The 9,269-nt window shown below is 46.1% G+C and overlaps 1 protein-coding gene across 1 annotated transcript in view; it reads left to right on the top strand.

Annotated features, from left to right (window-relative positions):
• Nucleotides 1–3,347: 3,347 nt before the first annotated feature.
• Nucleotides 3,348–9,269, top strand: part of LOC144754384 (ectonucleoside triphosphate diphosphohydrolase 8-like) — a 189,322-nt gene continuing 183,400 nt past the window's right edge. The window contains exon 1 of the mRNA XM_078642097.1: nucleotides 3,348–3,483. The gene's annotated coding sequence lies outside the window, so the exon portion shown is untranslated. The remainder of the gene's footprint in view (nucleotides 3,484–9,269) is intronic.

The raw sequence follows: 9,269 nt of genomic DNA on the forward strand, positions 1-9,269 counted from the left end.
TGTAGAGATCAGAGGCACCAGTGGAGGGTGGTACTGATTGAAATCCTTAGACAAGGAGGTCTGGGGGGCAGGGCACAACAAATATTCTCACACAATCTGGTCCCAGCACTAAAGCCAGCTTTATCAGGGGCGTAGCTATCATTCCTGCAGCCTGTGCAGTGCCCCAGGCCCTGAGGTGAAAGCACCTCAGCAGCTGATTGTGAGACGGCTGATAGGAAGGCACAGTCTATGAGTGGAAGGATTTGATTTATTTGTAATCAGTGTTTCTATAAAAAATGTATTTAATCATTTCCAGTTAAGGGAAAGTGAAGCGCACAGGTAGAAACGCCTACATAACATGACCAATGTGCTCTAATCCCAGAATCTTCTAGTGCCACACTGTAACCTGCCAGCCAAATGCTCCGGACTGGAACCTTGGATGCATTTCTCCCACATTCTTCGAAAAACTTCCTTTTCATAACAAACAGCGATTTTCTGTCTGTATTTATGTCGTTAGCCAAAAGGTAGGGGAGCATTGCACAAGGTCCAAGACAAAACTGAATTCTGCACCCCTGTGCCACATTTTTTAGGGATATATTTATTAACCGTTCCCACAACACAACGCAGTAAGTGAAGTTGCGCTACTTTGCGTGAAAAGGAAAGAGCAGAGTAGCACTATATTTTCAAAGATATGGTGCATTGGAGTTGGAATTGGGATTGAATGGTCTGACATGCAAGTTACAAAGTGAACCCTCACATAATCGCTCTGTTCACTCCCTATTCAACCTCTTCATGTCTCCGTTCCCTTTCCTCTATCTTTTCCCTCCTCTCCCCTACATACCCATTCATAGCTACCTCTCTCCCGCTACATGTTTTCTCTCAGTTCCCCTTACATTGCCATCTATATGCCCCCTCAACCTTTTTTAGGTCGAGCCTGTCCCATTCCGCAGTAATGGATAGGATCGAATTCATGTCGGCAAAATCCTCTTCAAACTAAGGGGTTTCAGCCCGGCGTTTTCTTGCAGTTCACGTGAACATGCACGAGCATTCACGGCCAGGGCTTCTCCTCCCCTAGCAGCACTCCTCCCACACCAGCAACTCCCCCCTCCCACACCAGCACCTCCCCTCTCTCTCCCCGCAAACACAGCCTTGCCGTAGCAGCACTCCTCCCACACCAGCACCTCCCCCCTCCCACACCAGCACCTCCCCTCTCTCTCCCCGCAAACACAGCCTTCCTTTCATTTCTCCTCCCCCTCCCCAGCCAGCTTCCCCCAGGCCGTGTTCCCTCAGATATGCTATTGCATATCGTTTGCTACCTCTTGTATTTTGTTGCTCTTGATACTTGCACAACTGTCACTATTGTCTCATGTAACGTTTGCTTTTGTAACATGCTCACTTGTAATTTTGGCTTCATGGACCTAAAAACGCCTCCCTCGCGCTCCTTTCTCCCTCTCTCCCGCTGCCTAGTCCTCCCACCCCCTCCCTCTCCAGCGCGCGCTCCACTCGCATCTGCCTGCTGCTCCCCCGCCCACCCCCCCCCACTCCCCCAACCAGCAATGCCGAGAAGCTTGTTTCCTCTAAGAACATATCGTTTGCTACCTCCAGGCCGTGTTCCCTCAGATATGCTATTGCATATCGTTTGCTACCTCTTGTATTTTGTTGCTCTTGATACTTGCACAACTGTCACTATTGTCTCATGTAACGTAACGTTTGCTTTTGTAACATGCTCACTTGTAATTTTGGCTTCATGGACCTAAAAACGCCTCCCTCGCGCTCCTTTGTCCCTCTCTCCCGCTGCCTAGTCCTCCCACCCCCTCCCTCTCCAGCGCGCGCTCCACTCGCATCTGCCTGCTGCTCCCCCGCCCACCCCCCCCACTCCCCCAACCAGCAATTCACACACAGCAACGCCACTCACACACGCAACGCAACTCATCCACGCAACCCCACTCATCGACGCAACCCCACTCATCGACGCAACCCCACTCATCGACGCAACGCCACTCACACACCCAACGCCACTCACACACGCAACGCCACTCACACACGCAATGCCACTCACACACGCAACGCCACTCACACACGCAACGCCACTCACACATGCAACGCCACTCACACACGCAACGCCACTCACACGCAACACCACTCACACACGCAACGCCACTCACACATGCAACGCCACTCACACACGCAACGCCACTCACACACGCAATGCCACTCACACACGCAACGCCACTCACACACGCAACGCCACTCACGCAACGCCACTCACACACGCAACGCCACTCACACACGCAACGCCACTCACACACGCAACGCCACTCACACACGCAACACCACTCACACACGCAATGCCACTCACACACGCCACTCACACACGCAACTCATCCACGCAACCCCACTCATCCACGCAACCCCACTCATCGACGCAACGCCACTCACACACGCAACGCCACTCACACATGCAACGCCACTCACACACGCAACGCCACTCACACACGCAACGCCACTCACCCACGCAACACCACTCACCCACGCAACGCCACTCACCCACGCAACCCCACTCACCCACGCAACCCCACTCACACACGCAACGCCACTCACACACGCAACGCCACTCACACATGCAACGCCACTCACACACGCAACCCCACTCACACACGCAAGGCCACTCACACACGCAACGCCACTCACACACGCAACGCCACTCACACACGCAACGCCACTCATCATATTGTGCTGCAAAACTAAATACTTATAAGGTCCCACAAGCGAGACCTATTGGCAATGCCAATGCTTTTTTCTTTACATCCTTCTCTCTGTCGCCCTCGTCATCTTTCTGGCTCTGCGTCACTCTTTTCTCTGCTCCATTTTCTTCTGTTGTCTTCTTTTCACGATCTGCTCTCTCTTTCAGCTGACAAGTCCTCGCTTGCTTTCCTCTTCTCTTACTGTTCACTCTCTCTGTTCCAACCTTCTGTCTCTCCCTCTCAACACACAGCCCTCTCTCCTTTCTCATTTTTTTCACACTCTCTAGTTGTGCTACTGCCTTTGTAAGACTATGTTTGTCTGGGAGCGATGCTTCAGGAACTAATTCATGATAGAATTGTGAAATGTGCCTTTTATGTCGGCTGTCAAATTCTGCTTGGAGTGTATATGTTTACTAGTTTTTCACCTTTAAATCTGTTCAGCTATTTGTAAATGTTTGCTCAACACTCCACATTGTAATACAAACTTAAGAACATAACCCTATTTTGGCTTGTACTCCTGCACCAGTCTGTTTCCTGAATGTTTACCCTGTGTCCTCGATTCTTTACTGTCCCTGTCCATACTTAGCCTTCTTGGTAGCTGGTTACCCCAGTGAGCAGAGTACGCGGGTTTTACTTTCATTCTTAGCTCTCAAACCAGGAAACGGCAGCAGCGCAGGAGAGAACAGACGTCGCACCAGAGAAGGAGGGCGGCGTCCCCCAGAAAAGAAACCCTTTTTAGCCGAACGAACCTGCTGTCTCTGTAAGTACATAGGCCAGGAGCCCACCGCAGGGTTCGGGGGAAGTCGCGGCACATTGCCGAGTTACCAGCACAGAATAATTGGGAACAGACTATACAATTTCACTCGGCGTTTCCGTGAAAGCTTGCAGTTGTAGACGACGGGTCCTGGATGCCTCTGTCCTCCGCCGTCTCGCTCGTTTCGGCAGTCGGATGCCAGCGCCCCCCCCCCCCCTTCAGCGAGTTCAGATGAGGAATGCACGCTTTTATTTGGCGTTTCTCTGTCACTGCACATCTTTTCGATAAAGTTACTCGTCCTTTCTCTGCTGAATCACGTACAGCCGTGACCACACTTTGGACTGCCCCAGGGCACTTACGTAAATGTAACTTTTTAAAGATTTGCGGTTTGCTCGCCGCATTGCACGACACGGGCATAATAACAGATTATGGACCCCCGTAGGCGTTTTGACTGGGTGAATAATCAGAAATAATTGGGGGAAACACAGCCAAAATCCTTCCTCTCAAGCTTTCCGATACCATTAATGGCTAGTTTACACAGGCCAGCATCCTGGTACTTGTAGTCCTGAATTTCTAATGAAGGGAACTGGACTACCTGAATACTGAGAGGAAAAACAGGCCATGCATGGAATTGAAAAAGTGTGCCAAAGCTAGATATATATATATATATATATATATATATATATATATATATATATATATATATATACACATATCGTGTGCTGTGGACGTGTGCGGGGCGCGGGATTGCAGAAAAAAAAAGCGAGTGTTGTGCCCAATATTTCATTGTTTTACTTTTTCTTCCCAGGTTCTGTACATTCCAGCCTCGGGTGTCCACCCTGCTCCCTTTAAATACCCCTGCACCCCATAATCATAACCCACCCTTACTCCTTAAAATACCCCAACACCCTTAAACACTAACCCATCTTAACCCTATAAATATATCCTGTACCCCAAAACCCAAACCTATCCCTAAACCCTAAAAATACCCCTGTACTCCAAAACCCAAACCTAGCCCTGAACCCTATAAATAACCCTGTACCTCAAAACCCAAACCTACCCCATAACCCTAAAAATACCCCTGTACCCCAAAACCCAAACCTAGCCCTGAACCATAAAAATATCCCTGTACCCCAAAACCCAAACCTACCCCTGAACCCTAAAATACCCCTGTACCCCAAAACCCAAACCTAGCCCTGAACCCTTAAAATACCCCTGTACCCCAAAACCCAAACCTACCCCTGAACCCTAAAAATACCCCTGTACCCCAAAACCCAAACCTAGCCCTGAACCATAAAAATAACCCTGTACCACAAAACCCAAACCTACCCCATAACCCTAAAATACCCCTGTACCCCAAAACCCAAACCTACCCCATAACCCTAAAAATACCCCTGTACCCCAAAACCCATACCTATCCCTAAACCCTAAAACTACCCCTGTACCCCATAACCCAAAACTATATCTGAACCCTTAAAATACCCAAACACCCCAAAACATATACCTCAGTACCCCAAAACAAATACCCCTATAACCATACTGACCTTATCCAAACATTAAAAAAAACCATGCTTTTATCATTCATGCATTTACAAAGAATTTCGTTGTAAATGTATGCGTGGTAAAAGCATATAAAATGTAATGCCATGCGTTATAATGGCATTGCGGAGTAATGGTACTTTCGTAATGAAAGTATGCGAAGTGAAAGTTGCAGAATAATAGGTGTTTACCCTCCCCCGGTAAGTACATTGGTGGCACGGCGGCCCACATCTCCAGCAACATACTCAAATTTTTTCACCACCGATTTGAAAAATGCACAGGTCTCTCTCATTGATGGCCAGCACCGACATACACTTATAGACACACCTCCTGCCACAAGTTCGGAAATTGCGAATTTAAGAGCTGGGGAGCTACGTTCTAATCTCTGCATCAGCTCAACATCCTGTGATTCCAGGCAAATCGCTTTGTCTCCCCGTGCCTACCACAAATGAATGTGTTCTTCTGTAATGTAAATTGTGCTCATGCCATGTTGTCAAGTTCGCGCTATATAATATTGCAAGGAAAAATAAAGTAGGGAAACTCGAGTTCACACACTACTGAACGCGTACTCTTAAGTGCATCAGCAGTGCACTGTGAATCGGAGCGTTTCACAGGCCTGTCACAGATAAGAAAAGCTATCAAAACGAAATCCTACAAAACAATATACTACTGGCCGGCAGCAATTCATACCCGGACAACGTCGGGACGGGCTGCTAGTATATATATATTTCATTGTATGGTTTACCAACAGAGTTGGATTGGGATTAAAAATCGGCCCGGGCACGCCCCAAAAAAAGTGGCCCACTTTTGCATATTGCCTATCCGCAAAACACTGCTTCAGCGAAATTCTATTAAAAGGGGAGTGGGGGGTGTTAAAAAAATGCACGGATTAGTTTACACAGGTGAAACACGCCTGCAAACAAATGAGGCCACTTTTGCTCAGGCCCCCTGCCCTCGCTCAGTATGCATATATTAATGGGCCGGCCCAGCGAGAGAAAGGGAGTGAGACCTCTGCTGTTGATAAAACAGAGGTAATGGACGCCCATCTGCCCCCTTGAAAGGTCACTCAGGCACCCACTAGGCTGCTGGCGGCATCGAGCAACGCAGAAACCGCCCAAATTGCCCACCAGGCTGCTAAAAAAAAGCAACCCACAGCTGGAGCTGGAACACCGGCCCCTCGGGCATTGCCCGGGTGCCCTGGTTACTATTCCGACGCTGTTTACCGAGTAACATTTCTCTGCAGCAGGAAATCCGCCCTAAATTGAAGCAGAACACCAGAAAATATCTTGATTTTCCTTTTGCCCCAGTCAGCCACACACTCTGTGCAAAACCTGCCTGGGATCTCCCAATGTATCATCAGTGCAGGCGGTCGGTAACTCCAGTCATTTCTTTTTTTTTTAAGTTTGAAAGCTTTATTAGAGTAAAATCAGATATTACAATAAGGTGACATCAGTAAAATATAAGAAAAAGTTAAAGATTGGAATAAAGTAAACATAGGTAACCAATATCACAGTGAAAAAACCAAGCATTTTGAAGCATTTTACGGGGGGGGGGAGGAGGGGGAGGCAAATAAAAACATGGTAATAGGAAAGGAGTGAGTAAAAACTAGAGAATTCAATAAATGTCAGTCAAAAGAGTACAGTAAAATACACAATATTTAGCGACTATTTGAAATAAGAACCTTTAGCAAAAAGGAAACAAGTATAAAACTAAAAGAAAAATCACAACAGTGAAATTGAAATATCATAAACTACAGGCAAGAGTACATGTGTTCAAGGGGGTTTGAAATTATCCGAGGAAACTGGAGAGTATGTCTTTTTGGCAGATTGATCTAAATATAAAGTGAGAGGTAACCAGTAAAGTTCAACATTTCGGGAGGGTTTGCAGGAAGAAGCAAAGGCAACATCAAGTCTATGTGATTGACATACTAGATTCCACCAACAATTTAGAGACAAATTGTTCAAGGATTTCCAGTTAGAGACAATGTGTTGTAATGCAAGGGCTAACATAAGGTCAAAAAGGCCGTGAGAGTGTGGAGGGAGATCCAGATCATCTGAAAGGCTACCCAGAAACACAATGGAAGTGGAAAAATGAGTAGAAATGTTGAAAATACGGGAAAGGCGAGAGAATATCTGAGTCCAAAAAATGCGAACTGATGGACAGAGGAAGAAAAGATGTAAAAGATCTGCATTGGGAGCATTACAGGTCCAGCAAGTAGGGATAGAATTAGAATGAAAGCGAGATATAGAAAGAGGAGAAAGGTAGAGTCTGTGATAGAAGAAAAATAGGGATTGAGTGAGAGAGGCAGTGCGGGAAATCTTCAAAGATCTGGCCCATATTTTGTCCCAAAGAGAAGTTGACCATAAAGAACCCAAATCCTCCTCCCAAGACAATTCTAATTTCGATTTAAGACGGTCTGGGTCAGGGGCTGAGAAATAGCGATAAATAAGGGAAGCTTTAGGAACAGTAGAGAGGACGGTAAGTAGAGAGGGAGGTGAGGCTGGTATGCTCTCAGACGGAAGAGAATAATAACGATCTAAAATGGTTTCCATAAGGATGAGGAATTTCTTTGCAAAAGAAGAAGGGCAGCGGAATTGAGATTGGAGTTGAGGAAACGAACAGGGGGATGAGCCATCAAACAGATGACGTACCCAGATGATACCTTTCGCTCTCCATGAGGGCCATGCGATAGGTCTGTTATTTATTAATATGAGTGAGTTATACCATATAGGTAATAGTAGGAAGGATTCCTGAGTGACCGGAGTAGAGGAGACTAAAGGCCGTAGAAGAGAAGAGGTATGTTTGAATAAAAGGGGGTTAAGACATGGGGCTTTAGAAGTGAAGCGGATAACCTCTTGTAAAGAGTAAGGAAGTAATAACTCCTGTTCAACAGAAAGCCAAAGGGGAGAAAAGGGTGAGGTTTCCTGAGAAAGCCAGCGGGAAGCTTGTCGAAGTGAGAAAGACTTGTGATAAAGGCGAAAGTCTGGAAAGTTGGTTCCACCATTGAGTTTAGATTTGCGGAGGCGTAAGAGAGAAATACGAGCCTTTTTCTGTTTCCAGAGAAATTTGGACAAAACCGAATCAATGCGGCGGAAATATGAAATAGGGATACGAATTGGAAGCATGGATAATAAATAGATCAAAATTGGGGCAATCATCATCCTGATGGAGTCAAGACGACCCCACCAGGAGAGAAACAGAGGATTCCAAGAAGCGAGTAGTGATTCTATTCTAGAGATGACTGCATTCATGTTAAGTTGAATAGAAGAGGAAATAGAGTTAGAAAAAAGCACACCAAGATATTTAATTTTCGTAGAATTCCAAGCAAAGCCGGTAGCCGTAAAGAAGTGGGGAAGGCAAAATTTGGTTAACGGAAGAATTTCTGTTTTGTCAGAATTTATTTTATAACCTGAGACCAAAGAGAATTTTTGAAATTCACTTAATAAAGAGGGAATAGAGGTGGCCGGGTCTGAAATAAATAAAAGGATATCGTCAGCATATGCAGATAATTTAAGATGATGAGCACCATAAGGGAATCCGGAAATGGAGGGATTGTTACGTATAGAGGTGAGGAAGGGTTCAAGCGCCAAAATAAATAAAAGAGGTGACAAAGGACAACCTTGACGGACTCCACGTTGAAGCGTGAATGGGGAAGTGAGTTGACCATTAACGAGAACAGAGGCTTTGGGCGAAGAGTATAACAAAGAAATATAAGATATAAATTTAGGGTGGAAGCCATGCCATTTTAAGGAAGCCATGAGAAAGGACCAGTCAACCCGATCAAAGGCTTTCTCAGCATCGACTGAGATGGCGGCAATGGGAATTGATAGTGAGGGGGCTTTACTTAACACATTAAGGAAGAGTCTGGAATTATATCTGAAGTAAGGCGGCCTTTAACAAATCCACATTGTTCTTTCCCTATGAGATGTGGTAAGAGCGGGTCAAGGCGGAGAGCTAATAATTTTGCAAAAATCTTATAGTCCACATTAACTAAAGATATGGGTCGATAATTTTTACAAAACTTAGGGTCCCTACCATCTTTAGGGATAAGGCATATGGTAGCGTCCTGAAATGAGCCTTGGGCCGACCCAGTAGAGCAAAAAGATTGAAAAAGAAATAGAAGTTTAGGTAAAAGGAGATCCGAAAAATGTAGGTAAAATTCAACTGGAAAGCCGTCAGGTCCTGGAGTCTTGCCTTTAGTGAGGGAGGATAAAGCAGTGGACAGCTCCGAAATAGTGAGATCAGTATCAATG

The sequence above is a fragment of the Lissotriton helveticus genome, chromosome 5_1 (genome assembly GCF_964261635.1).
Source record: "Lissotriton helveticus chromosome 5_1, aLisHel1.1, whole genome shotgun sequence".
Taxonomy (NCBI): Eukaryota; Metazoa; Chordata; class Amphibia; order Caudata; family Salamandridae; genus Lissotriton; species Lissotriton helveticus.